Source organism: Lepeophtheirus salmonis, chromosome 9 (genome assembly GCF_016086655.4).
Source record: "Lepeophtheirus salmonis chromosome 9, UVic_Lsal_1.4, whole genome shotgun sequence".
Taxonomy (NCBI): Eukaryota; Metazoa; Arthropoda; class Copepoda; order Siphonostomatoida; family Caligidae; genus Lepeophtheirus; species Lepeophtheirus salmonis.
In genome coordinates, this window is record NC_052139.2 from 27,823,342 (window position 1) to 27,847,855 (window position 24,514).

General features: G+C 31.1%; 4 non-coding genes across 4 annotated transcripts; all 4 read left to right on the top strand.

Annotated features, from left to right (window-relative positions):
• The first annotated feature begins 2,785 nt into the window (after positions 1-2,785).
• TRNAG-UCC (transfer RNA glycine (anticodon UCC)) lies at positions 2,786-2,857 on the top strand. Its single transcript has one exon. It is a non-coding gene; the product is annotated as a tRNA-Gly (tRNA).
• An 836-nt stretch (positions 2,858-3,693) lies between these two features.
• Positions 3,694-3,765, top strand: TRNAG-UCC (transfer RNA glycine (anticodon UCC)). The gene has a single exon. It is a non-coding gene; the product is annotated as a tRNA-Gly (tRNA).
• Positions 3,766-10,596: 6,831 nt separating this feature from the next.
• TRNAG-UCC (transfer RNA glycine (anticodon UCC)) lies at positions 10,597-10,668 on the top strand. Its single transcript has one exon. It is a non-coding gene; the product is annotated as a tRNA-Gly (tRNA).
• A 4,314-nt stretch (positions 10,669-14,982) lies between these two features.
• TRNAQ-UUG (transfer RNA glutamine (anticodon UUG)) lies at positions 14,983-15,054 on the top strand. Its single transcript has one exon. It is a non-coding gene; the product is annotated as a tRNA-Gln (tRNA).
• The last annotated feature ends 9,460 nt before the right edge of the window (positions 15,055-24,514 follow it).

The following is a 24,514-nucleotide window of genomic DNA, read 5'->3' on the forward strand; positions in this document are numbered from 1 at the left end:
CATTAGGAGTACCATTGGGGCTTATAAGGGGCTCTTAGTAGTTACTTATGTATTGCTGACACTCAAAAATACCCTCAACGTTCGGGGTGTTTAAAATGACAATTCATAGAGTATATGCCCCGTTTTCTCATAAATTTATACGAAATGTCCTAATACGAAAATAGTTTATACGAATATGTTTTATACGAAGTTACCTTTTATCAAGAAAGTGATAAAAGTCCTAAGGAGCCGCAGTTTGTAATGTTAACTGAGCGTGATAAAAATCAGATATTTTGTAACATTGATTATAAAAGATACTGAGACGTCATGGCGTGAAAATTATTTTAAATAAGAGTTTTTAAGTGAAACTAACATGAACAAGAAAATAATTAGTCTTTCCAGAGCATGCCTTGCCAACTGAAATGAATTGTATTGACGATATCAAAATTTGATTTAAAGTTCAAATACCCTAGGATCAAATTGACTGAACTTGTACATAATATGTTAATGTAAAAATTTAAACAAATATCAATCAAATTAATTACTTGCTTTCTTACAGTTTTTCAGTGGTTTAATATTGCATTTGACTCGTTAAAAAATCTTCTTCGGTTTTTCATTAAAGTAAAAAACTTAAATTCGTTTTCCTCTGTTGTATGAAAAAAAATCCCACCTTGTTTTTATGTTATCCCCACACAATATATATCACGGCCTTATCTCGCTAACACAAAAATACCCTATGTATTATGTTGTCAACTGTAGATTCACTCATCACCCTTTACGTCATGTCTATTTCATAATTTATTTCTTAAATTAAATAACGGAAATAATAAATTATGCAATACTTACGCTCGGATTCCAAAGGGACCGGAACACCATTTCATGTTGACCCCTTGTAGCCTTTGTTCAGTTATATATGTTGAGTAAAAGTTACAAGAAATGAGATGAAGGATCTACGTTTTTGACATTATCATAACAAATTATTAAAATATAAGTATTAAAAGGCACATAATAAAGTTCAAATGCCCACAGTTATATTATAATTCATAAATGCAACATAACCATGTAATTTTAATTGATCAAAATTAAGTGATAGTATCAATCTACAGTTGATAATTAGACTGCTCAATATTACAATGAAATATTGTTTTTTAAGACGAAGAAATTGCAACCTGTACAGACATATATATATATATTAGCCATTTGATTATTTTTATGAATTAATTTTGCCTTTCATATAGAAATACAATTGCTTCGTCTATTTAACTATGCTTTTAATAAATACTACGAAGCAATATTAGATACAGTATTCAATAAAATACAATGTAGGATCTTAATATTAATAGGACTAATGATATTCTGGGAGTACTTCAGAGATAAACAACAGTCGTTGTGAATCAAGGTTTAATAGAAATACAAAGTTATACCACAGCGCTTGTGCGACTGATGTTTGATTCCCAACACGCTTCTACTATTGACGTCATAGTCGATGAGTGGTTGCGTGTTTTTTTTGGGGTCAAAATCTGTTTTTCTTCCCTAGTAAGCGGTACTTTATTTCAAATTGAAAATTATAGCAATAGTGACGTCATAACCTATGAGCGGTTGCCTGCTTTGTCAAAATCTATCTGTCTTGTGCAGCAGTCGGTACGATACATCAAATTGAAAATTATAGCAGGCCCGATTACAGGATGGTCTAACCTTGTATTTCTATTACCTTGGTGTGAATGACTTATATGGCTAATAACCAGATGATGCCGGTCCTTTTTTCTTCTTTTTTGAGAGGAAAGGTTGCGTGATACAATAACTGTAACGACATGGTACTTATATTCAGGAGCGTCCATTGGATTATATGGGGGGGAGGGCTTTTTGTAAAAAAAAAAAAAAAAAATTGGTATTTATACATTTTTTCAAAAAAAAAAAATTAATATAGAATTATTTGCCCGAATAAACTTTTTGGTACGCAAAGAAATCTTACAAAATAAACTTTTCCCCTATATTGAATTAACATTTTTTCATCTTCATCAAAAAAGGTTTTTGTAAATGGGAAAAATTCCTTAATTTGAGGGGGCTACCGTCCCTTCAGCCAACCCCAAGCGGACGCACCTATCATTTAATACATATAATAATACGTTCAAGTCACACACATCCTGCTTTCACTTAAGATATCTTGTCTCATTGAGCAAAGGCATGAATTATAACGAAACTTCAGCAACTTGAATAGTTACTAAGTAATTTTGGTGTTGCAGTTTTGATAAAAGACCGACAAGGACCGGTTCTTACGACTGACAAATTGTATTAGGATTGAAATGATAAGACTATATTTTTTTATAGAGCGATCCAAATCTATTGTCCACTAAACTATAAGGGACTTCAAACGATACGGTGTGCATTTCTCACCAATTATATGATAGATAAACTTATTTGTGGTACATTCGGACCCCATTCCAAGGAAGAACACTTTCTCTAATTCATTTATACGAATATATACTTCTACTAATATTTATCTTATCAATTATATTTTTCCTTGGTAGGGTATGTTGCATTAAGAGCGATCGGTTTAATTTACATAGAATAATTACTGATTGTTTGTGTAGAAAATACGTCATAGAAAGAGCATCTTAGACTTATTTATTCACTGAAATACCGAGATACAATATTTATGTAGATTTATCAATGAATGTGAGCTGTCATAATTATTTTTTTATCTCAATATGGTCCGTTAGAGAATAAAAAACAGCTTTTGATAAATACTAGAGTAATGATTTGAGATGTTTATTCAATAGTTTACTATTTACTGTAAGTTATACAGGCGTCGGTGGTATAATGGTCAGCATAGCTGCCTTCCAAGCAGTTGATCCGGGTTCGATTCCCGGCCGACGCATAATTTTTTTTCTTCTTAGATATGCATACTTTTAAGAAAATTAGCCAAGTTCGAAAAAATTATACATTTTAAAGCATCTTATGAATTCTATATTCAGTAGGGCATGCTAGAAATAATATTTTATCCTAAATGGAGTGTGACAGTCTGTAGCTCAGGAGTGCCCCCAGGATTATTTCTTAGTGGAGTAAAAAAATTAAAGAGATGCTTTTTTGGTTATGTATATAGTATTGTGTTGGTGCTATACCTAGGACCGCGACCCTGTCCAGTCCTATGTGTTAGTCCTTAATAATGAAGGTATAATTGACGTCTACCGACGTCATTAAGGATGATTTTTCCTTTCACGATTATTTCTTTAATTGTAAATTATATAACTAAGTCAAAATATAATATTTTTTAAATCACATTATATTAACAACTTAAATAATTTTGCAAGTGGTCCAATGAAATCCCAACATTTTGAATTTTAAACTTCAACAAGATATTATTTATTAATTAACCATAGAAGTTCAACGAAATCGATAATAATAATAAATGTTTGAGCGTTTAAGCTCTCTTAATGATTAACGTAGCCGTCCTTGGAGGCTATGAGGCGTCGGCAGCTGGTTGTGGATGTAGTCATTTGCCATAGCGCCCTGTCAGTGACTTGAGGGTCTCTGTGGCCACTGAGGACTCCCTGCAACCAAAAAGGTTGGTTGAGGGACACTGATTAGGATTAAAATAATCAAAGCGACAACACAACTGGAGCAAAAAAGATAAAAAACTTTACTTAAATAGAATTTACTAAAATATGTTTATTAAAAAACCCTTTGTTATTTTTAAATATGAAATTTATGTAGGCGTCGGTGGTATAATGGTCAGCATAGCTGCCTTCCAAGCAGTTGATCCGGGTTCGATTCCCGGCCGACGCAGTTTTTTTTATTAACTTTCGACTTATTATTTTATAAGTTGTTTTTAGTGATGTGTCGCGAGCTAAATTTTGCTGGTCGAGCATTTATAAGTTTATGAAAGAAAAAATTTAATTTATTGAAAGTTTCTTTGGAGGACTCAGCTTTAATACCCCTCCCCCTCAAGGAATTTTTGGCCTGTACAATAAAAATGCAAACGTGCAGAAAAGATCGAGTCTCCATTATTTGGCAAGTTCTGAATAATCAAAGAGCTTCCAGTTATTCGAGGACTTTAATTTATTACTACATAAAACTAGTGTTCTCATTGACGAGTTTTACTCGTGACGCATCACTAAGTATTTTATAATAAAAAAAGTTTAACTTTCTATATTTATTTACAGCTTGCTCCTCAAGTATGTTTGTTCTTGAAATGGATAATTTACATAATAAGGTTATTGCATAGCATAACAAAATATTTCATTACAAAGTTTTATAGTGCTCAAGGGGCAAAATATTCATTTTTAATTAATGTATTTTTTAGGGATTTGATATTCAAGTGATGATTGCGTAATGTAAGTTATTTTGCAAAAAAAACTATTATGATCTATTATCATCCGTTCCTATATCCTACTAAAATCAAAATGTGGAGTTTAACTGGGGGGGGGCTGGAGGGCCCTAGCCATCCCCCCACCCCGTATTAAGGAATTTGGGTTTTTTCTATAATTTTTTTGGGTTAGGATGCAAAAAATTTATGCAAAAATAGGGGTTTTAATTTCTTCATTCAGCAAATTATGCAGCAGACTTGATTTTTTGTGAATAACCATGGATTTTTAAAAAATTTCTAAAAAGTTTAGTATTTGAAATATTTCTTTTCAAAAATGCAATTTTTTCCCCAAAAAATTTAATTTTTCCGAGTAGCTGTGGATTTTTAAAAAAAGTTTCCAATTGATTTAATATTTGAAATTTAATTTCTTGAAATTTTTGTAAACAGCTGTGGATTTTTTAAATTTTTTTGCCAAAAGTTGAATTTCTTGTGAATAAGAGTGGACTTATGAAAGTTTCTTTCAAAAAAAAATAATTTTTATGTTTTTTCTCATATAATTTAATTTCTTAAATTTTTTGTAAATAAATAATACAATTTTGTAATAAAATTTCATATTATGTACTGTCCAACTCAATCTAAAAGATTTACATAAAACCTCACTATATATATTGAGATTACAGGTTACTGATCTAAAACACATAAAATACTTATCAACTTAACTTCTATACTCACTGCTAACCTACGTAGTATAAATCGATTTTTGAAAGAATTAGAAAATCGATTGCTTGTAAGGACGACTATGAAATTTAATTCCAAAAACAAGGCAACCCCCCACCCCTAAAAAATAATTCATAATATGCTCCTAGGGACGCCCTTGTTTAATTTTTACAATGACACTTTTTAAATAAATTTATTTTCAAAGGATGAATCTAAGTATAATAAGGTGATGACTAGTACTATTTCGGGCTTGTTCAGTCCGGTCCCATCTAGTCTAGATCAGTTCCACTTGTCAGTCCTTAAGTAAGGTAAAATTGAAACCCTGTAATCAGGGCTTTACATTAATTGTTAATACAAAAATTTAAAAAAATATATATCTTATCTACAGTTTGAAAAGCGTAGGTCTCGTGGCAAGCAAAAGAACCGGTAAGGATGCGCTATTACTGTTGCGCTCTACGCATGAGTAAGTTATACCTTACGGATGCGCGAGAGTTATAAGCAAGAAATACCGGATGTCAATGTAAATTTGTAAATTTGTGACTATATTGAAAAAAAAAACGATTATATGATAATTCATCTTTTTTCATATATCAAACCGACCTGTATTAGTGATGTGATACGAGTTGGACTTTACTACATGAGTATTTTCGAGTTTCTAAAGAAAAAAATACTTGAGGAATTACGTGCTTTACTCTTTACAAGCTTGAATACTCGATACTCACCCCCAACACTTTTTGCTCGTTAAAAAACTCATCAATCAAAAACCTCATATTTTTTAATGAATTATTGAAACTTTGAATAGGTATCATAAGCGTAATTCCAATATATTATTATAGTCTGGTTATAACTTGTAAGAAATATGTTTTTAGTTTTTTTAATGTTTATTAATACGAATGCATATTAATAATAATATATATAAAAAATAGACGGCCAAGTAATTCCATGCAATGTCGAGTACTCCTTCTTGTCATAAAAAATCAAACAAAGTTTATTTTTAAAACAGACTAGGAGATAATGAATAAACATTGCAGAAAAGTCAACACATTTTACCTGTAAGAAAACATTTTTTTTTTTAATTTTGCAAATAAAAGAAATATGTCTAAGAAGTTTTACATGTTATAATGGGCTCGATAAAGAAAAAAAATCTCAAGGTTTGACAATTTCCGCAATATACTCTGTTTTGTATGCCTTTTTTTATTTACTTCATAAAACTCGAATACCAATTTACGAGCTCTGCTCGTGGAACATCACTAACATGTATGAACATATCCAATGGATTAATTTGCTTGTCCCGGATGGTTGGACAAGCCGTCATGTAAAGCTCTAGGTGACGTCATTGAGGGTTATTTTCCTTTTTTTAATTATTCCTCTATTTGATTTATTAATTGTAGATATATAAAAAAATATGTCCGTATTATATTGCAATATAATGAAAACTCAGATATCGTCTTGCAAAATATTTTCACTGCCAATATATCTTATTGGACTTAATAAACCATCGAAATATTTCTGTAAAATTAATTGGATTTACTGATCAGAACCGGTCATAAGACTAGACAGTACCGAATGAAAAAGAACCGTATCAGCATTAGTGATTTATATATGTATATATATAGGTATAAATGTTAATAAATATTAAATCTTTGGCAATCGAGGAATGTTTATGTGAAACTAAATGATTTGCATTTAAGCAAGTTTTTAAAAAATGTTTCCCCTTCCCGTTGATTAAAAAATATACTCTTTATTAGAACGAAAACTATTTATGTGTCCATTATTTAGGTCAATTCAAGCCAAGTGGTAATTAATATTAATGACATGTTGATATTGACTGAGGTGCATATTAGGTTGAATATTTTAGTCTTCTTGAATTATTCATAGCTCTTTTATTTGTCGTTTTAAAATGTAATGATATTTAGTAAACTCAAATTGGATAATAGTTATTTTATTTGTAGTGACGATGAGATGTCTCCAAGCTCCTGAAGCTCTAGTCAACTTCAAATTTGCTCCAACTGCTATTGTGAACGTCTTTGAGTATGTTCCAAGGCAAAAATTTAAGTTAAACATCCTTCTAAAATCTTGATTTGTATAACAAATCAAGCGAAATATATTAATAATTAGCAAAGGTTTGCCCGGCCTTTCTCGGGCAATGACGTATGCGAGAAATTACAATGTTAATAGTCAATGCAATTTTCTTAATGTTTAGAAACCTTCGCTGCGGGCAAGTGTTTGGGTATTCTATGATACAATTTATAATGTAGGGTCTGTATATTATATAAAATGTATTATTAGGAATTGAATGACGTCGCTTAATGGATAACGCGCTCTGGAACTCAATGTGCGTAGGTTACCGTCCCGGTTGTTCCTAGAGAAGAAAATATCCTCTATGTATACGGACTTCAAAGAAGATTTTTGTGTAGGTCAGATGAAGTATATGTTGTTATTTTTTTGAAGACGTTATTCCCCATAACTTTTTGTTTTTGCAAGTACAAAAAAAATATTGGCATGCTTGTGTTTCTTTTTACAATGCCAATAAATGATTTTTATTAATTTGTTTTTTTAAAAAACAGTTTTGTGCAATTGTCTTCTCAAATTTGAATTATGACAATTTTTTGGGAAAAATAAAAAAAATGGACTTCTCGTCTAGACAAATTTTTTCATGCATTTACGTTGCTAAGACATTTTTTTAATAAATTCATAATAATAATTATAACGCATTGTTGAAAAGACCAGATCCAAACTAGGTAGAACCCAATATTTTACCAAAATTCAACTTTATTCCTCAACATAGTCTCCTATAAGCATGATATATTTTTTTAAATTTTTTTATTTAGTAAAATGTTTTGTCCTTTGTGATATACCGACGCAAGAACTTCGATTCATTGCGTCGAAAGAGTTCGAAACAACACTCCAAGTACTAAACACGCTACAGTTTTTGTTTGACTGTGAGCAAACGCGGCAACCATTTTCGAGTACCTTTTTCATACACAATTTATCATGCAAAATAGTAAACACACTGTCATTTGATATCTTTAGGATGTCAGCTATCTCGTACAACTTCACGGACAAAACCATTTTGTGGACTTTCTTGTATGTATTCGGGAACAACCACAGATTTTAAGAGACCAGATTGTTCAGCATCATTCACATTGTACAGCCACAGTCGTTTGCCATGGAACAGGGTTCGTATAACATTTTTCAAGCCATATTTTTGTCTCAACGATATTTTTTTAAGAAGCAGTTATATATCAACACACAAAATTTGTTTGAATCCTTTTTTTTTTTTTTAACCACCAGAAGTAACGTCACTTCAAGCACCATAACTTGTAAATAAATAGTCTGATTATGCATCGTTTGAAGGCTGGTACTACCTAAAAAGTATATACATCTAGCAACAGTGGTGCCATCTGCAGGAAAGCCTTGGGACTTGTTAAACGATGTAATACATATAATTCTCACTCCTAACGATAGTGAGGGTATTAACATTAAGAAGAAGAATATTGACCATTGTCAGTGTATTTTCCCGCTCCTCCTTGGCCCTAACAACACTGTCTAACCCTTCGTTAGTATCTTATATATATATTTATAGGTCTATTTTTGTTGTTATAACATATGGAATCCAAAATGATTGAACAAATCAGTCTGAAATTTTGCAAGTAGTCATTTAAAATGACAAAGCAGGTTCCTATGTTATCTTTTTTGTGCCTCCGAGGTCATTAAGAGGCTGTTTTTGACCGAGATAAAACATTATCTATTTCTCTTCTCCCTCACTACCTTTCTACATCCCTCTCTCTCTTTTCTTCCACCTTCATTCTTTGTTTCTACTCCCCTACATTCAGCCCGGCAGAGCGGGCTACTTATCCTAGTATATATATAAAATATGTCTATTTTTGTAAGATATTATATAACGGGGTTGAATATGTTTTGGGCTTACGAGTAGTGTTGGATCGTTCCCAGGACTGATTACCCCATCCGTCATGTATCCTTTCAGTAATTTTGTTTAATAGGTCCAATCTTTTTTAATATTCAACGGTCCTAAAGACCGATACTTTGACCCTAGCTATTTTGCACTCATAGCTCAGATTGCATGATTTAAAAACGAAGAAAATAAGAAATGATAGCTAAAACGTATAATAATACGTTTTAGCCGCACACTTCCTACTTTTAACTTTACATATTTTGTCTCTTTGAAATAGTTTATGAACTAAAATGAAAATTCAGCCACTCAAATGACATAGTTAGTATGGAAAAACGTAATTTCAGATGTTGTAGCTCCCATGATCGACAGATAAAGACGAGTCCTAGGATTGACAATTTGTTTAGGACTGGAATGATGGGACATAAGTTTTTTAGACCGATACCACACTAATTATTAGGGTTGCTACGAGGTAAATGCAAATGTATTCGCTCATATTTTTTTTAATTGTTGACCAATTATTGAAATTCAAAATCCATTCAGACTCTAAATTCCAACTGTTCAATTTTTTATTTTATAAAAAACTGAAATTGATGAATCATTTATTAGTAAAATTTGTAAAATCCCAAAGGATAAGAATAGTCGCTAAGTATTTCATTTATGTGAAGTTTCTAATACTTAATTTTGGCAGTTGTTGCTGATAATAGTGACATAAAATTAATAAATTATTTATTGATTAATATTTTACTAATCAGGAAAAACTGTCATTAATTTCATTATTGAGTGTGTTTCTTTTGATTAGTGATGGGACGATTAGTCAGAATGGGAGAATTGGGTATTTTTTCCAGAATTGACATTTGGAAAATAATATTTATTTCGCTATTCTTATTTTTTTAAATAGAGGATTTTTTTCTTTTTACTAAAAACTTCAATATTTCAGATGTGTTTTTTTTCTTTCGATTTTTATAATTAAAAATTTAATATTTCAAATTATTTTCCAAAAAGTTAGATTTTTGTGAACATCTATTGATTTTGGATATTTTTTCTCTTTTCCTTCAAAAAATTTAAATTTCTCTGAATAAATATTCAATAGTGAAATTTTTCCCAAAAAATGTAATATTTAAATTTTTTTAATATAAATTAAATTTTTGAATTTGTTTACAAAAAAATTATTTTTTTGAGAACAGATTGAAATTTAGAAATTGTTCTCCAAAAAAACTCCAATTTTTTTGTGAGTGGCTGTGAATTTTGGAAATTTTTTGGGAAGAGTTGTGGTTTTCGGGGGGGGGGGAAATTTATCGATTTGTATATTTCCAAAAAATTTAATTTTTCAAAGTTTTTTCTAATAAAATTCCAAAATCAAAATTATTGTGGACGCCTCTGGTGCCGGACTAGTATTTTTTTACTAAAATCACATCGGAATCGGTGTTTATTTGGAATGGTAGAACCACTAGTTTTGATTACAAATGGGGACTAATTAATCGTTGAATGAGTAATTTATTATTTGGTTCATGCCTTTGTTAAATTACATTTTTATGTAAAATAGTAATTAATTATTGATTATTTTATTCATTGACGTAAATATATATAATTGATATTTCTTTTCTGTCGAACCAAGTACGAAATTGAAGGAATTTGAAAGTTTTTTATAGTTCTTTATTTTCATTAAAGTTTATGTGAAGCGTCGGTGGTATAATGGTCAGCATAGCTGCCTTCCAAGCAGTTGATCCGGGTTCGATTCCCGGCCGACGCAATTTTTTCAATATTCTGTTTTTATAAAGATTGTTTAATCGTTATTTAGTTGGTAATTATCGTTGTTTTCAAATTAATATTTTAACCCAGGTGACTATTTAAAATTCTTTTATAGTACAGAATGGTTAACTTAAGAAAATGCCAAAAAGTATTTACAGCAAAAAATATTTAACTTATATGGATAATAATATCTATAAAAGTAAATCCTTTCCAATACTTATTTCGATTGTTATGAAAATTGACGATATCCTTACTATTTGATAACTAATTATGTAAGCTTATATTAATATTCTTTATGTATATTATCTTATTTTCCATTTTATTACATAATATGAGAGTGGTTAACACAAGAATAGCAATTAGAACATACATATTTCTTTTACATACATACATGAATAATAAATATTAATTAGTAAATTGACGAATCTGTCAATCTTGATTCTTTCGGCCGGTAAGGATATAATTCAATTAGATGATAATGCAGCCTTTCAAATACATTTTGGTTTTTATCATTTGTGTCTTCATGGTTACAATGGAAATCATTGAATTTTTTTCCAGACAATGACAAAATTTTATAAAAATCACACGGAGGGATTGTAAGGCCTCCCTTAGGGACCAATTCAATTCAAGGGCTAGACGTTTCTTCATAAAATCCAAAGTCAAATGACTTTTTCCCTAGATTTGGATAAAGTTCTTTAGTTTTTTTTTGCCAAAAATCCTTTTCTATAAACTAGGCCCTGATCTGAACAATCATTGGAAACTTGAGATAATTCTTCTGTATCTGCTGTTGTTACTGTTTCGGCTTCAACAGCTTCAAGAAGTCCAAAATCTTCTAAAGTTTACTATGATTCAATTGCATCTCCATGATGCTCATTTTCTTGTATATTTGAAGAAAAGAAGTGACTCCTTATTGATTGTGTAACTATTTCGCCATAATCCTCATCATTTAACTCATCTTCAACAGCTGGCTTTCTTCAGACAAGTTCATGATTTTTTCCAATTAAAATTACTTTTATTCTTCCGAGGACGTCCACACTGGGGATGGATGAGTGATTAATTCTATGATGACAGAATCCGTGAGGATACACTCTCCAGATAATCTTGATAAGTGGTTCAAATGAATTTCATTCCATTATCCTTGATACTTTATAATAATGATTTTGTTGAACGAATGGAGATTAAAATTCCCTTTTGAAATGAAAATTTTCCCCCATCACTTTCATGGACAAAACTAACCGCTTCATTTTGTCCAAAGCATGCATTTGTTCTTCAAAATGTACAACAAACCCAAAATAAAGTTATTTTTACTGTAGGATCTATTAGCATTCATACAGTCAAACTAATTTGAATGATTCTAGACTGAAATTCTTTCTTGTGCCCATAGATGAATAAAAATGCTTTGGATAGTGTGTTGGATAAAAGCTGCGCTGTAGTTCTAACTCGTTGTCTTGCATTTCCATTACATTCAAGATGAGATTCTTGAGTCACTTTGAAGGTTATCTTCAACTCACCACAATCTTGTTCAAGAAGGATGTAGAATTACCATCCAAATAACTGAAAATGTATCCATGATCTAATAAATGATTTCGAAATAATTTGAGCAAGTGAAGAAAGTCGGGAAAGGCATACATTTGGCGACTTTTATCCACATAATTCTCAAATGAAAAGTTGTCTACAGGGAGCTGTAACTGGGAGATTGATGATTTGTTACTTTAAATCTAAAGTAATGTCTTTGATTAAAATTCCAGCTTGTTCAAGCCTTTCAATGATGAAGAACCACAATTTATTTTTCATTTGTGTGTTGAATTTCACATATATTGGTTGCTTCCACGCATGGAAAAGTTCTCTCGCCATTGCAACCTGCATTTTTTCCACGGTCCAAATATTTACTTAAGTTTAGAGGAAATTTCAAAGGCCCTTCTAACTTCCATCTCATCGAAACAAAGAACCGCCATACGCTCTCGATTTCCTTCTAATAATTTTTTTTTTTCAGAGATAATTTTGATGCTTTTAAAAACTTGTAAAAAGATTTCTTGAGTCTTGCGACTGGGCAATGGAAGAAGTTTCCTGGAACGTAAATATTCAAAGACTCGAGACCTAATGCTTCATAAGATGAGGGCAGTGGTAGTTACATCCCCTTTTGAGTATCCTCAATTGAAAATCTTTAAGGGATCTATAATTCTGTTTACTCGGATTTTGGAGTGGCTCTTTTCTAGGGTGGTCCTTATTAAATTTTGTTTAAACTTCTTTGAGTTTCGTGACTTGCACTTGGTTTTGTACGGCCTATTTACTTCCTTACAATGGACTCCTTTTTAGAATTTATAAACGTGAATCTGAGGGCCTTGCGTCTTGGTTAAAGACTATTGTTGAGCTTTAGTGATCCCGCTACAAATTTACATGAGCCCTTCATTATCAGCCTCTGTTTCAGAGTCCATACTGGTTTGTAATAGTTGTTTTACAAGCTCTTTCCTTTCGCGAGTTTCCTTACGAATATCTCTGGAGGATTGTGGGTCAACTGAACTAGGAGAAGCAAAGGGAATATGGAGTTGGGGGGGGTATCACTTTTTTAATTTCTTCCTGACCTTTAAGTCAAGAAGCAGAGCCTGGCACAAACACGATTTGAACTTCGTGATGATGCAATTTCTGCTTCATAAATCCATATTAGTTCACTTCAATTAAGTTATCTGAACTGCCGCAACAGTGACGTCAGCTGAGTCAGCTAACGCCAACCACACTGCCTTAGGCGATCCTTGTTGCTCACATGTTGAATTTACCATTAATCGTTGTTTTTATATCACATTGTACTACATAAAAAAATACGTATTTATTGAACTAAAAATGCTTCAAATTACCAATTATAAAGCAGGTCTTTTAGTTAGTGTGAGTAAATATTAGTGATAGTAAAAAAAAATATAATGATACGCTAAGTAGCCAATTAATAAATTAAAAAAACACTCTTTTTTGGTTATGTAACATATAAGAAACGTTTTTCATCTGATAAAATTATTGTCAGGCCAGAAAATAATTAAATCATTTAAGCGTTAAAAACAGGTCTTTGAATATTTAATTAATTTTTTTAATTTATCTACAATTGATAATGAGAGTCAATATTAACTATTCCAGGTGTTGCCCGGACAATAAGACTTTAAACATTATTCTCGATCCATGTTTAACGGAGAAGAAAAGATATTCAAGCTCAACTATAGTTCACTCATCTTTCATATTATTGTCAAAAAATGGATGTCAGTCCTAAAACTGATTAATAAAAATAAATTAAAAGTTATGTGACGTTATCAAGGGTCGAACTTAATCAGTTTTAGGATTAAACTGTTCTTGAAGGAAAGTAAGCTGGATTGGACTTTGACTGAACTGAATGAGACTAGTCTTCAGTCCTAAATAAGGAATAACACAGTATCCTAGTTAGTGAGGTAACTTGTAAAAGGCTTTTTAAAAAACTAATAAAACAAAGATCACGTGATAAATATTTGTTGAAGGTTTTGGTTCTAACGTCATTTTTTCCTCGCTATAGGACTGTTGACAGGTGCGCCTGCAAGATTGTACGTATGTATCTTTTTTCTTTTGGAAGAGAGAATGGTTTTTGAGAATTTTTTTTCAAAAAATATCAAAAATCCATAGCTATTAAAAATAATGAATATATTAAATTTGTTGAAAAAAATTGGAAAAACCTACTTCTGGTGAAAAAATATTAAATTTTTTCGAAAGAAATTTCAAAATCCAGTTATTCACAGAAAATCCTCTTTCTTTTTTTTTTTTTTTGAAAAACAAATCAATATGAAATTTCAACTATTAAATTTTTTGGAAAAAAATTTCAGAAATCTACAGCTGTTCACAAAAAATTGACTTTAAAAAAAAAAAAAACTATTCATAGTCAATTTTATTTTTAAGAAAATAATTTCGTAAATGAAATTTCAAATAAAAACATTTTTCGAAACAAAATTTCAAATTGTCAACTTTTTGGAAAAAAATTTCAAAAATCATCTAAAAAAATCCATTTACAAATACATAAATTTTTTACTCAGCTGCTTAATATCCCTATATTTCCTTTTTTAAAAGAAAATAAATCTTTAAAAAAAATTACACTCATTTTATTTTTTAGACATCTACTTCAGGACATGAAAGAATATTTTCGAGTGCGATTATTTATTTTATAACGCCATATTATTTTATTATTAATAAATTATTAAATTACAAATAGTGACATATTTATTAGAAGTACGCCACTATAGTGTGTGGGCGTGCGTTCCCCAAACAAAGTTAGTATATTTTTAGTATTATTCATGCAGTAATTATCAGTGGCCCCATGGTGTAATGGTTAGCACTTTGGACTTTGAATCCAGCGATCCGAGTTCAAATCTCGGTGGGACCTTCAATTTTTTAATAAAGAAAAGGATAATTAATTCCTTTCCTTCCCACTTTACAGCTCATTATTTAAGAATATGATTGTGAGTAATTGGATTCATGCTTGTACTTATAAAGAGATTGTATAATATTTTTCTTTATTTCTCTCTCTTTTTGTGTTCATGGTTGGTTGAATCTTTTGTATTCCATAAATGTGTCAGATGTACTTTTTGGAAGGTATTAATCTGCCGGAAGTTGGTGTTATAAATTATATTTATAACTAATAATAATATATCTTTTTTTCGTAAATATGACTGAATGAGGGAGGAGGGGGGATACGTTTTGGACCTCTCAGTAAAAGTAGTAGTGAATGGATCAGGTCTTAATTATCCCCTCTCCTTCTTTAATAAATATATGTAAGTGCCTGGTTATCGCCCCCTAATTATCCTTAAATAATCACTATTATTAACACTTTGTCATAGCAAAAGAAGCTGGTGTAATGGCTATGTTAGAAAAGAAACCGAAAATCAACATGGTCATCCTAACAATTTGAAGAATGTTTTTATATGAGATGAGTTACAATCAGCTGTTACAAGGGAGGAGGGATACGGGCCCCGAATAATATTAGGTTTTCATTAATTTTAACATATAAGAAGTCCAATAATAAAAGACCTGCTTAACAAAATTCAGATATATGCATTAAATATGACAGTCAGTAGTGTGAGTAATATGTATGTGCCAACCAGGAATAAATTGACTCCAAATGAAGGAGAGAAAATAATTTTTATTTATCTACAACTAATTATGATTGACAAACTTATTGGATTTCTTTTCAATCGTGTGAATCAAAAGTTAATCTTTTCTTAATCTCTTTATGAAGTTCCTTTGTACATACATAATATTAATAAGGAATCAGGATTGATATTAGCATTGCTCATAAAGATGGTTTGGGAATCTGAATCATCTAAATTTTGATATGGGTACATCTCTAATGAAAACTCTTTTATCATTAATATTAAGAAAAATAGTCAACTAATCTATGTCAAAATGGGACTAACAAGTTAGAAGTAGTTCAACTTTACTCTCTATCAAAAATGTATCTCTCTAAAGCCTAGTTTTATTATGTATCTGATCCTAAAACCCATTAAAAATATGTTATTATATCGTTATACAATCTTATATCCATATTGTAGACAAATCAATTAACTATGACAATGGAAAGAATATGATATTTCTCTCTCATTATCCCACTTTTATCGTTCCCAATCAATCAACTGATGATTCTACAAATTATAAACATATCATATGGATTACCAGGTGGTCCCTTGAAATCTGAACACTTATTAATTCAATAATCAATCAGTGTTGAACACTATATACGGTGACTCATCGTAAAATTTAACCTAAAATATAGTACAATTCATGTCTTATCAATTGAAAAATGAAGTAATTTTAATTTCAAATTATTTAGAAGTAAGTATAATCATAATTATGATTGATATATTTATGTAATTCTGCCCTAATTAATAAAAAATTACACATTAAAAGAAGTAATTTTTTTAGTTATTTGTTTATGTGATTCATTTATACATAATATTGATAAGTAATCGATATCGGAATCGTTTGGTACACGTACATTGGCAAGAATTGATCCGATGTCGATCCACAATTCTACTCATTCTTTAACAAGGACTTATAATTATTACTCCACAAGAAATCCTCAAGGCTTGGAAAATAATTGAATATAGTTGGAAAAGGGGCTCGGGAGAAGTTATTCCCTTAAATTCAACTCTTGAAACGTTCCTGCCCAGGTGATTCCTTGAGAAAGAAATAAACGTTATGGATATAGATTTCACAAAAGGATTTCTATGTAAGATGGAGTAATTGTAATACTATAATCTTTACTTAAACTTAATCAGTGCAAGTCCATCTAACCAAATAAAGGTACATTCTTTCAAAAATAAATGAATTTAGAAATGTTTATGTCTAAAACTGAACACTCATTTAAATTTTAGGCGTTTTTTCTTGTCTACAGGCTTGAGGGCTTGACGAGGAAATTCTCTTGTAGACCTTAAGGCCAAGATCTTTCTTAACTATCCCGTCCATGGTCCTTCTGCTGACGTTGAACTCCCTGGAGAGGCCGCTGACGGTGACCTTGCCTCTCATGTCCTCGACAGACTTTTTCACAGCAGCAACCATTTTGTCCGACCTTCGAGGGCTTGACTTAGATCTTGTGGTCGCCTCAGGAGTCCCTTTGGCTACCAGGCTGTAAATGTTGGTGCGGCTGCAGTTCAGAACCTTGGTAATTTCAGACGGAGTTTTTCCCCAGACGGAAAGTTCCAAAATTGCGACTCGACGTCTCTCCATATTATCGGCTGTTGTTTACCTATTGCTATTTAGATTTGCTGGAGTTTTGTTTATAACTAATCAAGACCCTACCCTCGAAGTACAAATCGGTTTCAACTCAATAAAATCACGAATATGTGCATGGCGTAAAATTTAAAGGAGTGATCAGTTTTAGACGCGCACACCTGTATATATAAAAGATTTTAAGAATTGAAGGCGCTTCTTGATTTCTCTGTTTTAAAATGTGTCACTATATTTGAAAGGTTGGGAATCACTGCAATAAAGATATATATATTTCTTATACAATAAGTTTTAATTTATTTTATTTTCTGATTCAATTTTGACACCCAATAGTTTGCTATTTTTCCTAATATTAAAATATATATGTGGTGTAGAAGTTGCGATTTTTTACAAGGTTCATTTGGTGTGACCGTGACGGTCACACCAACACCATGAACATGAAGCCCTCAGTGAATAACCGCATGTGCTGGAAGTCAGAAAACGACTTGAAGCAAAAGATTGTATTGGAAGACTAACCTTAAAGCGGCCGATCAAACGACTAGCTGCAGAATTCGCTCAATAACCCTTTGAAGCAAATATATAAATAGAAAATGAATTTTGGAAGCATATGAATAAGTAAAGTGCTTCCAAAATTTATTTTTTAAATGCATTTTCTCTCTTCCAAACAGGGTTCATTTTAAATCCGAGAACATCTTTATTTTGATATGAAGAATTATAGAGTTTTGAAGACTATAATATATAAAGTCCTTAAAATTATATAGTCTATTGGTTTGTTCCAAACTTATACACGTATAGTTACAAAATCTCGATAGATGTGGTAATATCACTCAGAATAATCGAAGTATTATCTATTGAAAATCCTTATAGAATAGTTCAATTTTGTTTGTTTAATCGATTACGTATGGGAGATGTAAGATAATTATTCTTTCCATTGTCATATTTAATTTGTTGTCAAGCCCAGTGGGTTCAAAGCTTCTTTAAATTTGTAGCTTAAAATATATGGCTAGACAATGTGGAGCCCCTACACGGCCCTTTGAGAGATGAATATATAACTTGGAGTGCATTTTAAGCAAATAGATAACTTAAAGGTCATATCAACCCTATAAAGTTCAACCCAGAGGGAAATAATATAAGTTAAATATTTAATTCTATTTACATATATTGAAAAATGCCTTATAAAAATAAGAAATACGCGAATACATTGTAAAAATATAATTAGCCAAATATGTACTACTTTAAATCATTTTTATACTATCCATTTACTTTATGTGGTAAATGAAATCAAAATTGAGACTCACAGACAATTAGCATTACCCGCTGTGGATGTCTAAATAGGTTTATAAACGAATGTTAATTCTATAAGTGACGGGTGTGCATTGAGCTAAGCAGGCCTATTCTCCTGTTAATTTTGGACAATGCCACTCAAAGATCTTCCTCTATCTTATACCACGAATTATATATACTTGTATTTAAGTTCATACGGCAAAGGTCTTCTCACAGGAATAAGTAAGTTGAGGGAAATTAGGTAAATCCGGAAAAACTTTAACGGCTAATTATAAACTTGTATAAGGGAAAGAAAGATTATTTTTTATTCATTTTAAAGCCACATTCAATGTAAATGATTATTCATAATGCAAGCCTTCATTATTACGATCTATACAAGGGGCCTACATACCCTTGATACCTCGTGCAGTCCTTCATTGTATCCACCATGGAGGGCTTCAAGGCGATCCTTTCCACCCTGCCCCACCACAAGTATAATCACATGGATTGAGGTCCTAGCTGTTGGCTGGCCAATAGAATAGAGGGCAAAAATCCAGCATATTTTGTCTTAATAACTTTTGGACAATCTTCCATGCACAACGACGTTCTTCAGAATATCCTTGTAAACCTCCTTGGTCATCTTGTAACCCTTTCGGAAGAAGTGGGAGGGGGGCATAACTTGTTATTCCGGACCATAACCGAAGTTTAAGTTTGGATGCAAAGACTAAAATTATTTTCTTCTTTTTTGGAAATCATCTAGTGATCCTTCTATTGTGTCCTTCGACCCCCCCTTAGGGGACCAATAGTCTACGCTATAAAAATAAGATTTCATAACAATGTAATAATCTATTTTTAATACATTTTAGGGTCGGCTCAGATATACGGGGTTCCGCAACAAAACTTTTTCTTTTCCTAAGTCAAAAAAACAAGTTTTATGAGTCAAAAAAGTTTTATTTTGCATTGCTTTTCTCTTTTAATAAATTTTCATTGAGAGGTTCTTGACAGATCGTTATATTATACACCAATATGCAAAAATGAATTGGAAACATATATATTTCATAATTGTGTATGAGTAGTTGTTGTCGATTTTGCAAAGGTCTTAATTAGTGTAAAGTTTCGGTCCGGAAATCCTAAGCCGGTCTGAGACCTTTATATTTTTTGTTGGACCGAACTAATTTGGTCCAACAACAAGCTCGGTCCTAAAAATTGGGTTAAACCGAATTTACAGATAAATTGTCTATAACATGACATCATATGCTTTTTCAAGTACAATGGCGATTTAAGAAGTTTAAACGGATATAGCTCGGGTTAATCTTAATTCCGCCGTCTCTTATATGTATGTGTACAGTATTTGTTTTAGAACTCATCGTGTACTTGAGAGGTTTAACAAAAAAATAACAATTGTGATCTAGAAAAAAACTATTGGTATTTTATAATATATAAGACTGAATCGAAATAGGTATACAAAGTTAGACCGAAAAAATCGTTCCATGGTCCGAGACTGTAGTCTGGACCGAAAAATTGGTCCAAATCCGTCTAGAAAATATCACTTAAGACCAAACGGGGGAAAAAAATTCGATGCTAGACCGAGTCTCAAAACTAGTCTTAAAATACAAATGAAACTTTATTCGTCGATATTGTTTATTTTTCTTCAAAATTGATATTAATTTTGAATTTTTTAATTAAAAAATGTAATGTTTATTTAGTATAGAATGCATTAAATGTTGTGTTTTTTTCCCGTTGGTATATTGATGTAATTAGGAATTTACCTCATATTTTGTTAGTTTCTCAATCCGTGAGTATTTTCTATTAATATGAATAATCCATCATATCTAATGATAATAATTAACGGAGAAGTGATTGGCACACCTTCTACTCTAATCGTTGTTGTGTTTTTTAGTCTTATTTTATTAGATATTTTGTCTCTGGTTCAAATTCATTACATTGTCAGATTTTTTGGTGTGTGCATTGAAATATTGAAGCATCCTTACATCCTTTTTTAACAGAAAATAAGCATTACTGCATTTCATAGTAATAAACATAAAAAAAAATCATTAAAAAAATCAAATGAAACATCCGTTTTGACGAAAGAAAAAAAATAAACGACGTATAAATATCAAATGTTTTTAAAATGAAATGGTTTAAAGCAAAATAGACAAAGGAAAGAGTACATTGCGCCATAGTTAACATTATTTTTAGGTATATATAGATATAAATCTCAAGAAGATTGAATACAAAACTAACAGTTAACCGAAATATGTCTATATGCAATATTGGACTCTGCTCTTGTAATGGAACGATTAATCGGAATCGTGGAAATAATGTTTAATTTGCAATTTCTATTCTTATCTATTACTGTTCTAAGTTATAAAATTTAATCTAATTTTACAATTTTTTATTTAAAAAAATTAATTTAATAATTATGTATTTTTGTAAATTTCTTCCAAAAAAAAATTATTTTTTGTGAGCGGCTTTAAATTTATATCAAAAAATTTAAATTTTTTACAAGTAGCTGTATATTTTCCGAAAATAATAATTTTTAGGGAAAAAGTATCAGATTTTTGAAAAAATTTAAATATCAAATTGTATATTTGAAATTTGTGTTCAAAAAATTTGAAATTTTAATTTTTCCCAAAAATTTATAATTTATTTTCACAAAAAATCCTATAACTAAGCCCCCTAAAATATAATCCTATGGACGCCCATGATAGCGAAATTGTATACTTTAGCAATTATTTAAAATATTAAACTAATCCAAATCGGCTAAAATAGTTTTTATTAGAATTGCATCCGAATTGGCATCAGAATTTTTGTTTTTCGAATTGTCTCATCACTACTGTGCACGTATGGTTATAAGATTTATAAGAAAAATAATAGTAATGAGGTTATTCATTTTAATCGGAGAATTGGGTGTTATTTCTGGAATGTGAATCCGGAAAATATATTTAATTTGCAATTTCAATTTTTATTTATTACTAGTTTTTAAAAATTTATTCCTTTTGTAGGTTATGAAAAAAAAAAAATAGGCCCATCCAAAATTAAGGAATTTTTGCTTTTTATTAGAAAATTTAATATATGAAATTTTTCAATTTTTTTTCAAAAATAAACTTTCTTTGAATACAAATGTATTATTGAAATATATAATATTTAAATCTTTTTGAAATTTTAAATTTAATTTTTGAAACTTTTTTTCATTATGTTTGGGGTTATTTTTGAACTTTTTGAACCTATGGATGGTGGAAAAACAGCAAATAAATGTTATTTGCATAATTTGGGCATAATTAAATATAACTTTTAGATGTATTATAATTGGGATTTTAATGCAAGGAGGAAAATGTAACAATCTTTTTTTTGAGTGAGGACTCTGAAGTACATGATCTCCCATAGAATACTTGATGGAAGAATTAAATAGGTTGACTCCTGAACTTCCTGATCTTCTTACGTGCAATCCCGATGTCGATTGTTAGAAATTCGTGAAATATAATGGACTCAAATTCTTCCTCGACCTTCCATATTGGTTTGATCTCCGAATTTTGTCAAACGTAATAATTAATAATGATAACCACGCACACATCAACAACTCACTAAATCAAACATTATAATAAAAAATGAAGCTGTAGAAAATTACAAGTGTTGGGGTTTGGTCTGGAAATCCTATATCGGTCAGAGACCGATATAAAAAAAGCTTCGTCTGGACCTCTCTCATAGAAAAATTTGGTCTAATTTTGTACCAAAAATCTGTCTAGACGGATTTTACAGATAAATTTTTCATAACATGACATCAAATGTAGTTTCAAGTACAATGACGTCATATGAAGTTTAAACAAAGATAGTTCTCATTAATTTTTGATCCCATCCTCTCTTTTTGTATACATCATTTTTTTTTTTAGAAGTTATCCTGTACCTTTGAGATTTTTTTAAAAGATCAATGACGGCCGTTCAAGGAAAAAATATCGGTCCATTGGTTAAGACCTACAAAAAAACGGCCCATAAATTGAGACGGGGATAAATCGGTACAAGTTCTTAGACCACAGTCTGTACCGGAGAATCTGTCTACAAAAATACACTGAAGACCGAACCGGAAAAAAAATATGGTGCTTGACCGAGTCTGAACACTAACAATAACGTACTTTAGGCCTAGAATCGATGAAATGAAAAGAAAAAAAGAATTAAATACACTCTACCCCTATCAGATTTTCTTGACCTAATCGATCAAATAAATAAATAAAAGTATTAAGGGGATTTCAGTATATATTAATCGGATTTACTTATAGAAAACCTGTTAACATTAGCATCAAGCAGTATTAAAGCAAGTGTAAAGTATTTCTTAGCTTTTAAAGCCATTTTGATGGAGTTAAGTCGAGGTTTAATGGAATTTCGTCCATTTTATAAAGTATATATATCAACCTTGAACCCCCAAGATGGATCCTCCTTCAATTATGATGCAATGTACTCAGATTAAAAAATAGGAAATTTGAATATTGCGTTCTTTCTGTAATTGCTACCTGAAAGTAATTTTAATATTTACCAAAACTGTCATCCTTATTCTATTATTCTTAAAGAGGAAACAATAAGCATAAAAGACGAAGAACAAGTCTCAGGATTTGTTGTGGTATCATAACAGTATGTCCTTGTTCGACACGGAGTGGGATTTGTGTTTATTTCCTGCATGACACAGTTGCTCGTAGATTATTTAGTGAAAATACATGTTAGCTAAGCCGTTCTCCCCTCTGAAATACTTTAAATTTTCGGGGCCACTGCATTTTGTAGGATTTTGAAAATATTAAGATTTACAACTCGGCATATACCGGGTGGTCCATTGAAATCTAAAGACTTATTACTTACGGTTGAGTGATTGAAATTAATTCATATTTCGATATACTAAAGCATAAACAATTAGGTACAGAACAAAACAAACATGATATCTCTTGCTAACGTACAAGTTGAGAAAATTACATTTGAAAGTGATTGTAGAATTTCTATTCGTGTACTCACAGCAGTTAGTCGTATCCAGGACCATTGTCTACGTCGTCAGCAAGTCTGAAACGTTGAAGAGGAAGAAGGCCCTGTCAAAAAGGCCAAACTGAACTGTTAAAGAAAAGTCATAGGGTGTCGAGAAGATATAAAAAAGTTGTTGGAGAGAGAATTGTGAGGGTGGAGTGCTCACTTTTGACACCAGCAATAAAAGAAAATTCTTTTAGAAAACTCTTTAGAGTTAGGCTTATGAGGTCTTTTGAACTCTATTTCGTCCGTCATCCAAACATAATTCAAAGTGTTCAGATTTTTAAGGACCACTCGGTATATTTATGTACAATTTGTAAGTTCTTTAAGGAGATTGTACAAGTTAACATTGCTCAAAACGGGTTATACTGCCTTTGTTTAGGGAATGAGGGGTGTGCACTTATATTAGTTTGTAAATAAGGCGACAGATAGTGGTGCCGTCTTGTGGGGAAAAATTATACTACTCCCTTAATGACAATTATCAATGTCACATAGAGTAGGGATCACGGAGTAGAATTAAAGATGGACATGGAAGTAATTGTTGTCTATATGCTGCTAAATACAGAGTGGAATTTGTGGGATTCCCTTTCTCTCATGGCTGCTTGCAGCTGATCTAATAAAGTGTCATGACAGCTATACTGCTTTCTTCCGAAATATTCTTCAAATTGTGAGGCTGACCACGTTCAGCGTTTCATATTATCTCTGGCAATTTATGTCGTGAGGGAATAATCTTTTTAGGAGGGGAGAGTCAATGACGTCTTCCATACTCATAATTTGATGCGATAAACCTAACCTTGGATTATGTAATGTCTCTCATTAAACTCAAGATGACTTTACTTGCCACAAGATAATTTGTA